Below are 15,555 nucleotides of genomic sequence, written 5' to 3' on the forward strand. Positions count from 1 at the left end.
TGGCTAGGGATTTTGGGGTCGCTTGGTGAGTTGCAGGAGGGGAAAAGGGTGAAAGAGCAACTTACGAGATTAGGGGGGGAGGATTTAGTGAGAAGCTATTTATAGGGTGAGAAAAAATAAATTGCAGAAACCACCCCCTGCTTCAGTGCCTTGTGATTGTACGTCATCGAATCCTCGTAAATATGCAATTACATTTGCAGCAGTTTGTTGTATATTAGAATTCTACTACTTCCAATTGCAGCTAATTAGTTGTATTTGCAGCTTGTTTTAATAGAACGTGTTTTCAAATTTTAACATAAGAAAGAACTAAGCTGAGTATTTTTTTTTTTTTCTGTTTCTTTATTTATGTGATTGTAAATAGTTAGTTTTATTTTTAAACTTAGTCTTCCATATTTTTTTCCTTAAAAAGTAGGAAACTTATCCGGCCACTTTCCAGAGTTAAAGATTATAGTTTTTAATTTTGGATTTTTTTTTTGTATTTTTAAATCGTATCATCTTAAACATTAGTAATAAAATTATCAAAAGATTTCTGAAAGCTTCCAAAATTTAAATTCTCTGTAATTATTTTAAATGTCGGTTAAAATTTTTAGAACAAATTGACAAACTTATATATTCTCTTCCTGCCCTGATCTCATTTGCAAAATAAAACCAAAGTATTTAACTTTCTATTTTTATATTAGCACATTGCTAACGACAAATTTTCTTATCACAACAACAGTAACAAGGCGATGTTCTAATGCTTCAAAGTTACACCTTCTGGTTTCCTTAATGATTGGATTCACATCAATCTCTAGCAATTCTAGATCTCAAGTAGGCATGTCAAATGGGTAGTTTTGGTTGGTTGGATTTAGTTGGGTCATAAATGGGTGGTCACATTTATGACTACTTAACCATTTATAACCAATTTAGCAATTGCTAAATGGATCAGTTCTCATCCACCCATTTACTAAATGGGTGGTTCATGGGTGGCCCAATAACCCATTTAGTTACGATGCTTTTATATATACTAGTACAGTGCACGTGCGTTGCACGTGGACATATTTGTTTTATATTCTAATACTTTACACAATTCATTATTTAATTAATGGAAGAGTTTCATTTTGAATGTAATTATATTTGAGGATTATTTGTATTTTTCTTACAATTTAGATCATATACTTCTTTCAATCTTCTTAGGATTTAAGTTTTGAACTATATAGGGTTTATCTGTAAAAAATTATGAAGTTTCGGTATTTTTCTATAAATAAATGAAATTTCAATGGTCTTTGTGAAAATTATGAAGATCCATGGTTGTTTGTGAAAAAAATTTAGGGTTATTTTGTGAACATTGGCAAATCATGGAATACCCAAAAGATACAATTTTTTTAATCTTAAAAGACATAGTTCTATTTACTTTATAATTTAAGATAATGAATGACATTTAATAACTACTGGTAGTTTTATGTGTAAATTTAGAATATAGTTTTAACATTAGGGAGGTTATAATATACTTATTATATAAAAAAATTTACCCAAAAGACAAAAATTCCAAGTTTGTTCTTTACTTTTATGTTAAGTGTGTCATGCTATTCCAGTTTATATTAACTATCTTTATTTTTACTAATCCATTATAACAAAATAAAATTCTCACTTTTACCTTCTCTCTCTCTTCTATTATCATATAATTAGTAACATGCTACAAAAAATATACCTACTAAGTTCATGGATAATACAATATTTCTCTCAAATCATAATTAAGTACATAGTAATAATTATAGAAATAGAAAAAAGTTCATTACCCCCCCCTAAAAAAAATAGACCTTAAACTTTAGACTCAATTCGAATTCTCCACATTTTTTTGTATCAATCGTATCCTTAATCCACATATAGCCGTCAGTCTAAAAATCACATCAGTATAAAGTATGATCTGAGTAAAGCTCAATACTTCCTCAGCATAACTTCAATCGTCTTCACCCCCTTTGTCGTTATCTCTTCTGAAGGGATAATATTTTCACTGGCGAGCTTGTATCATCCAAATAATATCATAGTAAAGTCATGGGGTGAGTATAAGATGTTGTTAGGATTGTAAGAGGTGAGTGTAAATCTAAATCATCAAATGAGTGAATTTATATAGGTTGTAAGTAAGGGCTATTATGATAAATAAATAAATAACATGCTCTTTGGATTCCGTAACAGTCAAATGTAATTGCCACTTAAATAAAAACTACAATTAAAAATGTAACTCTCATTTCAAGTATGTATGAATGCATGCAATAATGGTATTTTAAGTTGACACTTTGTTTGCAAATTGAAACGTATATTATTAGTTTTTTGTGTTTTAAGTGGAGGGGTTACAAAAAATAGAAGTTAATATTAGTGGACAATTAATAGGAGAGTTATGCTATTATTAAAAATGTATGCATGTAAGTGTAGGCATATAAAATTGCTTATAGGTCCCTTTGCACAGCTCGGTACAAACCGACGAACCAACGAGGCGACGAGATCGACGAATCGCACGCAAGCAACGGAATACATCCGTTCGTGGTCCGGCCGTTGACACGTAAATGACCAGGGTTTTGAACGTCGTACGTTGATTTTTGATCGTCAACACGAGAACCATTGACTGGGACAGTCGACCTAGGGTTACGCATTAGTCCGGCGTTGACCTCTAGGTTATTGACTCGTACGTTGAACGCTTCTGATTTGCAACGCGCTGACTGGCGTTTGACCTAGGGCGTATAATCGTTGTACCGGCTGTTAACACTTAGGGTTTTGAATGTCGCTGGCATTGCTCAAGTCACGAGAGCAATAAATGAAGCTGAAGCGTCAGTGACTTCCTCGCTATTTATCAGATTTTGTGCACAATCCCCAGCGATCAACCGAGGTTTGTATAGCGCCTTTACCGACTACCGTTCTGAGTCGGGCTACATGGCCGGATTCTGTTTAAGTCCGTTCCGCATGTGACTTATGAACTTAAAAGAGTTAACTCTTTCCCAGCTACGATATTGATAGTACGTAGGCTTCGTCCTTTCTCACTGTGAAAAAGCTAAACAAGCAAACGTGTATCAGACGTTGATCTAGGAATTTTTGGCAATCCTCAGCCCAACGGATTATGTCATGCTTTTACCGATTACCAGTTTGAAATCGGGCTTACATGCGGGACTTGTCTTAAAGTCCGTTCCACATGCTGAACGTTGTGCTAAAGGAATGAACTCCCTTTTAGACTTAGATGCTAGCGACTTCGAAATACGGTAGGACTTCGTCTTTTCTCACGGGAATAGACTCACCCGGCGAGCCGTGTTAGGCGTTGGACTTTAGATTTTGGCGTACCCCAAGGCCTTAACGATTTGATTAGAGCCTTTACCGACTACCGTTGGAGTGGGCTAAGCATGCGGATTGACAGAAAATCCGTTTCCCGCATGTAACGTTGTGCTAGAGAGTGGAATTCTCTTAGACTTTGTGCTATGATGTTGAATAACATTAGGCTTTACCAATGTTATGGGAGATAGGCTACCCGGCAACGTGTATAGACGTTGACTTATCCCTACTTAGGCTCGGGATAAAAATACCCCAGACTGCGTTAGTTCTGGTGTCTTTTTCAATCGGTAAAAGACTACACCACCGGGCGAACAACGTGTTACGGTGTCGGACAGATATCCTTTCTTAGGATTCAGGATGATAATTCCCATGCCGTGTGAGGCTATGGATTTTTCGGTGCTTATTAATAACAAACTGCCACAAATGTTGAAATATGGACGGTGCGTTCTTTTTAACGGGTTAAGAACTAACCGGCAAGCGAGTTAAAGCGCAGACTTTATCCTTGCTTAGGTTTCAGGATAAAATACCCAGATCGAACCTGTGTTTGTCTTTTTGTGCGGAAAGACTAAACCGCGGCAGCGCGTGTTAGGCCGGCAGACTTATCCCTGCTTAGGCATTCGGGATAAGACTTCCTGAGAGCTGGAATCTTGGTGTCCTTCTTCAATCGGTTGAAAGACTAAACCGGCAACGCGCCTGCTTAGACGTCTGACTTATCCCTTCTTAGGAATTCGGAGATAAAATATTCCCTGTACCTGTGAGGCACAATTTTGGGAGTTGAAAAAGGTGATTGTCTTCTCTGGGGCAAAGACGAAGCCGAAATGGCGGAGAGGCAAGAATTTTCATACCTATCTGCCCAAACACTGAAGAAGAATAATTTTATATCTATCTTTCAGCTGGAGAAGGAGACTCGAGGTGGAGATACTCCACCCCCAGAATCCGGAAAGGGTGAAACAAGAGTGGGATTCTCCACCCGAGCATCGAAAAGATTCCAGAATAACTGCTAACGTCGGGAAAGGCTGTTGATTACGGAACTAGAAAGATGAATTTCTCGTTTTATCGAGACAAACGAATTATGATTTTGACGCCTAACTGCTAGGAAGGTTTGGCCAAACAGGCGAGTTTGAGGCTGACCCTGTAGGTAAGCGTTTGATTCACTTCGATTTGATAAGTGCGACCTCTCGTTCATTGGAGGAATCGAGAGGGGATTTTTGGTTCGGTCCTAACTGTAGAAGCGTTTTGACCAATGGGAAATTTGAGGCATCCCTAAACTTAGGAAGGTTTTGATCACTCGATTGTGGACGTCTCGTTCATGCGGGGAATCGGAGAGGCGGGTTTTGGTTCTTTTAGGTCCTCTCGTAAGAAGTTTGACAATTGTGGGAAATATTATGTCCAGACTTAACAAGAGAGTGTGAGTGCACAGACAGTGAGAATTTGAATGGAGAGCTCTTATCATCACCTTGCTGTGGTTTTGGAACTTTCGCCGTTTACAATAAATCGTCCACGTCCCCAGTTTCCTTTGGGAATGGTTCGCGACATGTATGCTCAGTTACCTGATCGGGTTATCCTTAAAGAATATTTAGCGTAATATTCTTCCAGGAATCTTCCCGTCAAAAGGCTGGAAAGTAGTTTTAGACTCATAATACCGTATTGGAGTAGCAGGGAACAGTTAACGCTCTTATTATACCGGTCGGAGGATATGAGAAAACCAGTTTATACTCGTATACTCTTTGGAGTGGTTGAGAAGCAGTTTATGACTCTTATACTGTATCGGAGTCGTGCCATTTCCTCAATGGTCTCTGCAGCGTTATGACGCCTGGCTTCAACCAAAGTTGAATGCTAATTCTGAGAGCAAAGCAATCCTTTCGGTGGATGAACGACCCTGCCTGTGGTATGCACAGTAATTTGGAGTCCGTTATGTGTTGTCAGCTTCCTCCTGATTCTGGGTAGGTGGTACTTGATCTTGTGACCTTCAAGGAGGGATTCGAAGATGGCTGGAACATCTTCGTCCGTTGAAAGGAATTACTCTCTTTGGAGTCTCGGCCCGAAGTCTTTTGCTGCCTTCGGAGTGCGTTGTGAGTCTTGATTAGCACCACAGGTAGCTGCAGTGTTTTGGCCATTACCACGAGAGGGCGAAATTTGAGCTCGCAGCGCGATTATACCGTCGGTTGGTTCCTCTCGGCCTTCTTCCTTCTAAGGAATCGCTCGGCTGCTCCCCTCGCCTTCAGATCCTTCCACAGTGTCAGACGGTGCTGTCCCCATTGCTTCCAGACGTCCACGTGAGGTTGTTGTGGCCAGGGTCTGTGAGGATGGAATTCCCTCGGTGATTCGGGATCCCGGCAATCATCCTTGTCGCGGAACCTTTTGACAGGTAAGGTACGACTAACTCTCCGTCCTTTGCTGCTTCTTCATCGAGGCAAATGATCCGATAGGATATCTCGTGTCGTCGTCGAAGAAGTTGGCCAGGACTTGTCTCCAATGTCATTCCCAGCTGTTCACGGCTTCCTGGCTTGAGGGCGGCGGGTACAATCGAAGGCGGCTCCGCGAAGAGTGCGCGACGAATGACCGCACATCAGAGCTCATTGCCGGAAATTAATACCCAGGTGCGATTTTGAAATAAATCAAATGCTGAGTGCGGGGAACCTTCCCATCGAACGGCGCGTGAAGTTATATCAGACTGAACTTTCGCGGATAGGGTGATTCCCAATTTCGTGGGTATGACAGGCGTTTGTTCTTATACCCATGCCTGTTTCTTCGTCTTGACGAGAGTCAATGTGTTGATTTTGCTCTCTGATGTCTTTAGATCTTCAGGTTTTCGTCGGTTTCTTCGCCAGCACCCCCCTGTCGTTGACGGCGAGGACATTGGTAATTACGAGCATTTAGTATCGCTCATTTCCAGATAACCGGGTTTCTACGACGATTCTGCCGCCTTGTCGGTTCGCTCAATGCTTGGATTTGTTGGCATTGCGATTTCTCTCATCTGCTGCCATGGCCATCTCATCTCAAATTTGAAACTTTCTTTCTGGCTTAGCCAAAGCGTTCTTCAAGGCATCTGGCCCATTTCTTCCGGCTTATCATAATGACTCGCGGGGTTGTCCTTTTCGCTGGACACTTCATTGTCGTGCGACAGCAGAGCAGGAAGTCCGATTCTTCATCTTCCGAAGGCAATGCTGTCGAACCTACGATAATTCCTCGTGCGATGGGGCTCGGACTGCAGAGGGTTAACCGCGCGAGATGCTTCCAGAAACGTTGAGATTAACTGTGTCGATGTCTCTTTGCTGGTTCCATGTTGGCGGTGGACCCTCTGGAAATTCTCCGTCTTTAACCACCGTTCTCCTTGCGGAAACGCCTATAACCTTGGTTTGGCGTTTCGATGGCGAGCCTTCAACACTGAAATTCCTCTCGGGGATTACCTTGATGCCAGTTGCATTGAGACAGTACCGCCGAATGAGCTCTTGAACAAGGGCCTGAGTTCCTGTTCTCTGGGGACTCTCTTTCTGGTTCTGGTTGTACCCCGCCAAGCACGATAGTACACTCGTTACATTTTGAAAGTCGGAGTAACTATCGGTGCGGGCGACGATCTTCATCAGTATAACACTAATCACTATCATGATGTAAGGTTTCCATCTGAGGGTCTGATTGGCTTCCTTTTGGGCTTTCAAAGTTCAACCCTCGAAATGTGCCTTTGTGGGCAGCGAGTTTCAGCGTGGCTTCTTGACTTCGATGCGCAAGTTGGTGACGCGCAGCTGCCTTGAGTTCTTTGTGTATACTGGGAGATGACGGCGACCCCCAGCGTGTTGATCGCTTCTGAGCTTCTTCATCGGGCCAAAACGTCGTGAACTGGAGCACTTGCCTCTCTCGTCGGGCAATTGGACCCGAGGCGCTCAAGACTGGCTTCTCCTTCGGAGGATTCTGCCATGAATCTCCAGGAGTAGCTATGGAATTCTCTCGCACGACTTAGGCTTGGATTCGGCCGGAGGTTGAGAATTTTGGTTGGAGCTGCATTTGCTGACTTTTTGGTCTGAACCGCCGCTTCAGATCTTCGGCCTCCAAACTTTGGCGAGTTGGTGGTGGCTTTGTTGGCTACCTCTTTCTGGCAGCTTTCTACAGGGCTTCTTCGACTTGAGCCCGCGTGCCTGCGCTGATATAGTGCGCTGGCGTTTGCGAATGCGCTCGCCAATGTCGAACCAGTTCCGTTGCACTGGACCCATTCGTTCGTTGGCAGGCTGGAGGAGTCGCCATTCATCGGCCGTTGGAGGCTGCTTTGTCTCCCGTCCTTTCAGTTCAGATCCGCATTGTAAGCGGATTACTGTCGGTGGACTCCATTGCTTTGGCGAATTGTTGGCAAGCGTTGGCGTGCCTTTGGGCGGCTCTCTTGAGAGAGTCACCGTCTTGGTGGACGGAGGAATTGGTTGAACAGCTTGATCTGTGGGAGGTTGGTGGAGCCTCCACCCAGACGCAACTTTGACGCAATCAGGATGAGGTCGTCGTTGGTAGCTTCAACTTCTTTCCGTACGCAAGCGCACCTTTCTGCCTTGGAACGAGGAACTTGACTTTCTAGACTTGCGAGGGGAGGTAGATCCCGGACGAGTGAAAGGTACTTCCTCGAACTTTTTGTTGGTCGAACTCATACTTCGACCTCCTCCCTCGACCCAGGGATCGAGATCCGCCGGCTGCTGACGCTCCCGATCTCCTCGGCTAGCGATTGATTTCGGGGTTCTCCATCTGTGGTTCTGCAGATTTTGGTTTTAATTTGTTTTGCTTCTTTGTTATTGTTCTCTTTTTTGTTTTTTTCTCTATTGTCATTCTTTTTTTTTTTTGATTTACTTCTTTCTTGAGTGTTACATATATGATCCGGTCTTTTTATAAGATCCGTTACAACAAAATCAAATAAAAATAAACAAAGATTACAACTTTTCCTCTTGTGTGCGACGACATCGCGATGCGTCCTGTTTTGCGGTCGCTCGCTTGCGTGGGTCTTTTGCCTGCGCCCGGCGGTTTGTTTGCCGTGGACCCACCAGCGAGATCTAGGATCCGGTCGCGATTACGCAGTCACGACGGGTATATTTCACCAACGGAAATAATAGCGGGGAGGATTGTTTTCAACAAGAAAAATCGTCCAAGTTCGCGATTAAGACCAGAAGCTTTAGATCCTGGAGTGTGCCTGGCGTAGATCTGAGATCCGGTCCTCTCGAACACATCTGCCTTATTTGACGTTGATGATCGCGCGAGCACGCAGATCTGAAGGAGTCAGTCCCCGAAGTCCCAAGCTTCAAATCTTTTTAAGTTCCGAGTCTCCAATGCCAGCAGGGCTTCGCCTTTCTCCAAATTTCCAACCCTTGAACAAATGAACCAAGGGGGCCTATTTATAGGCTCCCTTTACTGTGCCCGGCGCAGGGGCGCGAAATGACACTGTCGCCACACTCTGGTGGCCGCGAAATGACAAACTGTCGGCCACCTCTGGGTGGCGCCGCAAAGTGACAACTGTCGGCCACCTCATGGTGGCCGCGAAATGACAACATGGGCCAACCTCTGGCTGGCACCATCTGCTAGGGTGGACCGCGAAATGACAACGTGTCGGCCACCTCTGGGTGTTGTGGTTTTTGCCAGTTTTTTCGGCGGTCTCGTGATTCGGTTGATTTTAGATCCCGATTTGGCAGTAAATCTGATTCTGATTTGGCAGAAATCTAGATCTGATTGGCAAGTAAATCTGATTCCTGATTTGGCAGTAAATCTGGATGCTGATTAGGCAGTAAATCTGATTCCTGATTTGGCAGTAAAATCTGAGATCCTGATTAGTGGCCAGTAAATCTGGATCCTGATTAGGCAGTAAAATTCCTGATTCCTGATTTGGCAGTAAATCTGGATCCTGATTAGACAGTAAATCCGATTCCTGATTTGGCAAGTAAAATCTGGATCCTGATTAGGCAGTAAATCCGCTTCTGAGTTCGAGTCCCAAACTGATCTTGAATTCGATCGTGATTCGTCCGAGTTTGTCCTTGGTTGGAATCACTCGTTGACTCTTTAACACTTGGCTTGATTACGAAATGCGAAAACGATAGTATTCCGTTGCTTGCGTGCGATTTCGTCGATCTCCGTCGGCCTCGTTGGTTCGTCGGTTTGTACCGAGCTGTTGCAAAAGGACCTATAAGCAATTTTATATGCCTTCACTTACATGCATACATTTTTAATAATAGCATAACTCTCCTATTAATTGTCTGGCACTAAATATTAACTTCTATTTTTTTGTTAACCCGCTCCACTTAAAAAAACACAAAAAACCTAAATAATATACGTTTCAATTTGCAACAAAGTGTCAAACTTAAAATACCATTATTGCATCATTCATACATACTTGAAATGAGAGTTACATTTTTTAATTTGTAGTTTTTATTTAAGTGGCAATTACATTTGACTGTTACGGAATCCAAAGAGCCTATTTTTTTTATCATAAATAGCGCCTTACTTGGGCAACCTATATAATTCACGTCATTGAATGATTTAGATTTACACTCACTGACTCTTACAATCCTAACACATCTTATACTCAACCCATTGACTTTACTAATGATATTATTCTGGATGATACAAGCTCGCTCGGTGAAAACATTATCCCTTCAGAAGAGATAAACGACAAGGGGGTGAAGACGATTGAAGTGTGCTGAGGGAAAGTATGAGGCTTTACTCGGATTATACTTTATACCTAATTGATTTGTTTAGAACTAACAACTATATGCGGATTTGAGGGATAACAATTGATACAAGGAATGTGGAGAATTCGGATTGAGGCTAAAAGTTGAGGTCTATTTTTTTTTTTTTTTTGGGGGGGGGGGGGGGTTAATGACTTTTTTTTTTCTATTTCTATAATTATTACTATGTACTTAATTATGATTTGAGAGAAATATTGTATTATCCATGAAACTTAGTAGGTATATTTTTTGTAGCTGTTACTAATTATATGATAATAGACAGAGAGAGAAAGGTAAAAAGTGAGAATTTATTTTGTTATAATGGATTAGTAAAATAAAGATTAGTTTAATATAAACTGGAATAGCATGACACACTTAAATAAAGTTAAATGAACAAACATTGGAATTTTTTGTCCTTTGGCGTAAATTTTTTAATATAATAGTATGATTAATTAACCTCCCTAATGGTTAAAACTATATTCTAAATTTATCACATTTTTAAAACTAACCAGTATTATTAAATGTCATTCATTATCTTAAATTATAAAGTAAATAGAACTATGTCTTTTAAGATTAAAAAATTGTATCTTTTGGTATTCCATGATTTGCCATGTTCACAATAAACCCCTCTAATTTTTTCACAAACAACCATGGATTTCTTCCCAAAAAATATAAATTTTTTTCAACCAAAGACATTGAAATTCATTTATTTATAGAAAAATACCGAAACTTCATATTAACAGATTAAACCCTATATTAGTTCAAAAAACTCTAAATCCTAAAGAAGATTGAAAGAAAGTATATGATGCTAAATTGTAAGAAAAAAACAAATAATCCTCAAAATATTAATTACATTCAAAATGAAACTCTTCCATTAATTAAATAATGAATTGTGTAAAGTATTAGAATATAAAACAAATATGTCCTACGGTGCAACGCACGTGGCACTGTAACTAGTATATATAAAAGCTCGTAACTAAAATGGTTATTGGGCCACCAATGAACCACCCCATTTAGTAAATGGATGATGAGAACTGATCCATTTAGCAATTGTAATTGGTTATAAATGGTTAAGTAGTCATAAATGTGACCACCATTTATGACCCAACTAAAATCCAACCAAACCAAAACTACCATGTTGACATGCCTACTTGAGATGCTAGAATTTTGTACGAGATTATGTGAATCAATCATTAAGGAAACCAGAAAGGTGAACTTGAAGCATTAAGAACATCGCCTGTTACTGGTTGTTGTGATAAAGAAAATTTGTCGGTTAGGCAATGTGGCTAATATAAAAATAGAAAGTTAAATACTTTGGTTTTATTTTGCAAATTAGATTCAGGGCAGGAAAGAGAATATATAATGTTTGTAATTTGTTCTAAAGTTTTAACCGACATTTGAAAATAATTACACAGAGGAATTTAAATTTTGGAAAGCCTTTCAGAAATCTTTTGATAATTTTATTACTAATGTTAAGATGATACGATTTAAAAATACAAAAAAAAACCAAAATAAAAACTATAATCCTTTAACTCTGGAAAGTGGGCCGGATAAGTTTCCTACTTTTTAGGAAAAAAATATGAAGACTAAGTTTAAAAATAAAACTAACTATTTAACAATCACATAAATAAAGAAAACAGAAAAAAGAAAAAAAACTCAGCTTATTCTTACTTATGTTTAAATTTGAAACACGTTTCTATTAAAACAAGCTGCCAAATAAACTAATTACTGCAATTGAGTAGTAGAATCTAATATACAACAGAACTGCTGCAAATGGTAATTGCATAATTTACGAGGATTCGATGACGTAGCAATCAGCGAAGGCAGCTGAAGCAGGGGGTGGTTTCTGCAATTTATTTTTTCTCACCCTATAAATAGCTTCCTCACTAAATCCTCACCCCCAATCTCGTAAAGTTGCCCCGCTCTTTCAACGCCTTTCCCTCCTGCAACTCACCAAGCGACCCAAAACCCTAGCCCAGCGTCTCTTCTTCATCCCCTCAAGAAAAAACCCTCGCAAACCCTAGAAAGCCAAAAGATGAAGCGCGCCATCGAACGAATCTCGCACCCGGCAAACGCCTCGGTCCTCCTCCGCCGCCGCGCGACATGAAGCCCGTCTCATGCTCCAAGGCTGAGGCGGCGAGAAACTCGCCACTCCAGCGCGCGGCCAGCAGGAAACGCCGGCGAGCAGAAGCGGCCTCTCCGTCGAGCACGCTAGCACTCTCTTTCCGCGAACGGCTAAACTCACCCTCTGACGCCGACGAACAACTCGAGCTAGAAGAGCGAACCGTGATCGAGAACCGCAGCAATCGCCGACCGAGATCGAGAAAACCCCCGGGGATCGCGAATGCATCGACGGCAACGATTCGAGACCGAGACGGGGACCGAGATCGGGACCGAGATCGGACGCGAGATCAATTTGACGCGCGGCGAACGAGATCCTGAGATCGCCGAAACGAGATCGCAAAATCGGGAGGAGAGCCGTCGGAGGACGACCTCCAGATCTAAGAGCGGGCTCGCTCGAGAAGCAAGTGGAAGCGAGAGGAAAAAGAACTTGAAGCTATCAAAGAGCCAGTACCTTGGATCGAAAAAACGCTAAGAAGCCGCGTTACAAACCTAGTGAAAAGTTTTAGGTTTTCCTTCGATTGGAGAACACTGAGGAACTTCTAGAGACAATGAATTCTTTGTAACAACCCTCATGAAGCTCGTCTTTTAATTTGGCCAGAGGGTTTCTTGCTGGAATCGATCGCCAGAGCAAAGAACAAGCGGTTGAAGCATGAGAAAGACCACGTGATGAAATTCGAAGGAAAGAGGGGAGGTTAGAGGAGCGCGGCTGAGGAAGGCTGGGCAGCTCAACGGCAAAAGGAAGCAGCGCTGATCTTTATGATGCTTTTGATACTGAGAGTTGATCGACATTGGACAGAGAGAAACTTTGAAGAGAGAGTGAACGCGATTGGAGAATTTCAGAGAAGATCAACATTTCATACAAAAGGTCGAGGATTCTGAAGGCCAATGAGGAACTGGGCTGAGAGTAAACAATTGGTCTGAGCTTTTTGAAGCAGTGAGAAAGCTGGGGTAAACCCCATCCCAATTCAGATGGCAGCAATTGCCCTCTTGGATTGCAGCAGAGAGATTGTGATTGGGATTGCAAGAACTGGGTCTGGAAAAACTCAGCTTTTGTGTTGCCAATGCTTACTTATATCTCTAGGCTCGCCCTCCGAATGAGTGAGGAGAATGAACTAAGGACTTATCTGTTTGTTATGGGCACTACCGAGAGTTAGCTTCAACAGTATGAGACGAAACGTGAAATCGCGATTATTTAGGGTTCAAGGTGGTTTCAATTGTCGGGGGTCAGTCTATTGAGGAAACAAGGTTTAAGAAATTCGCAAGGGTGGCGAGGTTGTGATCGCTACTCCTGGTAGGCTTCTTGATTGCTTGGAAGCGTCGGTATGCTGTACTCAATCAGTGCAGACTATGTTGTTCCGATGAAGGCGCTGGATAGGATATTTGATATGGGTTTGAGACCGCAGGTTAGCTGGGGTTTTAGATGCAATGCCTTCCAGCAATTTGAAACCCCGAGAATGAGGATGAAGAGCTTGATTAAGAAAAGAATTATCGAACAACTTAATATGTTTAGTGCTAACAATGCCACCACTGTTGAGAGGCTAGGAAGAAAGTTACTTTGAGAAACCCAGTTGTCGTTACTATTGTATAGCAGGAAAAAACTACAGATCTCATTACTCAACACGTAAACAATGCTGAAGGAGAGTGAAAAGTTCTCAAGCTCAAAAACTGTTGAATGATCTCGGTGATAAAAGCAGCCATTTGTTTTCTGCAACACTAAATCTGCAAGATGCTCGAGCCAAAGATTAGACAAAACTGGCTATAGGAGTACAACACTCCATGGGGGAAATCTCAGGAGCAGAGGGAGATAGTCTCGAAGGGTTTAAACAGAGGTTCAATGTGCTTGTGGGCTACTGATGTGCCGGTCGTGGTATTGATATTCCTGATTGTTTGGCTCATGTATAACTATGAGATTGGCCGAATAGTATGATATGTACACTCATAGAATTGGAAAACCGGGATTAGCGGAAAAACTTGGATTGGGCGACGAACTTTCTTGACCTTTGCATGATACTGATGTGTTTTATGAAATTTGAAGGCGCAGATGCTTATAACCAGAAGTAATAGTTTGGTGGGCGCTCCGAGCATGCAAGGCATGGGCTTCAAGTTTAAACCAGGGAGTATCTTGATCGACGCTAGCCGAGGAGGAATGATACTGTGTTTGCACACTGAGTAACTAAGGGGATGGCCTTGTTTTCTCTTGATTTGACTTTGGCGAATGTTAATCTTTAAGGATAGTTATTTTCTTTTTAAGGGTTTAGTAAGGAAGAAAATTGTCCCCGTATCAAGTGGGCTTTTTAAGGATATTGTAGTCTCCTATTTTGCAGTGATCTAATTGGATTTTTGTTTGAAATTCTGGGCGTGATGGCTGATTGCTGGTTAATTTTGTTGGCTAGATATTTTGCATGTTATGATGATTAATGTTTAGATGGAATACAAAAAATTGTCACCGAGTGTTGTTACCCGTCAAATACTCTGCCCTTGTGATTGATTTGCTAATGCTTTGAGCTAGATAGGTTCAGAAAGCAATCAGTATATAAACATGTATGTATGCTTTAAGTGCGTGTGATTGTGTATTTTAACGTGGATTTTCTGTAAGCCTACACAAGATAAATCTAGAGAGTAGACTATCCAAAGAACTGATATGAGAAACATTAGACCAAGTCAGAAAAATAACCACAAACACCGAAAGCCACATACATCACCAATTTCCCTAATCATGATACCTCTGATTGTTATCATTTAATTCAGACAGTATGCACAACACAGGCCATGCTCCATCTTCTTGTTTTCTTTTTTTAACTGATTATATACAAAATGGCATAGCATCTAGATACCTAACAACACAATACCGATAAGAATTACAAACATTCCTATGCTTTTTCAACATCCGCCACTCTATGCGCAGGTTTTCGATCGAGGCTCAAGAGTCCCATTGCCTCTCAAACATGCGTGCAGTGCTCTCTGCGCAACGGCTTGAGCCAAAATGTATGAACACACAAGTAGACCGTTGTGGTGAGCCTCTGCATGATGTTGAACTGCGTTGTCTAGGGTCATTCCGGGTATGACCTCATTAGGACTTGCAGACGACATATTCGCGCTGTTGAAGTTTGGTCGGTTGTGGCAGCATCACACTGATATGGGGGGCGACATTTTCGCTATATTGTCTGCAAAATCAAAAGAAGATATGTACGTAGCCCTAGAATGTTAATGCATAGATGCTATATGGATCAGATTTCGGAATGATTTCTGATAGAACTAATAGAAAGTGATTTAAAAGTTACATTACATCAAACACAATATAATTCTTCTTTCACGATCTTTGAACTTCTTGGCGGGCTGACGGGTATCAATAACCAATCATGTCCAGCAAAAGAGAGGGCTTGTGCAATGACATATCCATTTTTTTTATCTGAAGGGAGTGAATCAATTTATTCTTTAAGCAGACGAA

The 15,555-nt window shown here is 41.4% G+C and overlaps 1 pseudogene; it reads left to right on the top strand.

Moving 5' to 3' along the window:
- Positions 13,077-13,469, top strand: LOC109847928 (annotated as a pseudogene).

Source organism: Asparagus officinalis, chromosome 7 (genome assembly GCF_001876935.1).
Source record: "Asparagus officinalis chromosome 7, Aspof.V1, whole genome shotgun sequence".
NCBI lineage: Eukaryota > Viridiplantae > Streptophyta > Magnoliopsida > Asparagales > Asparagaceae > Asparagus > Asparagus officinalis.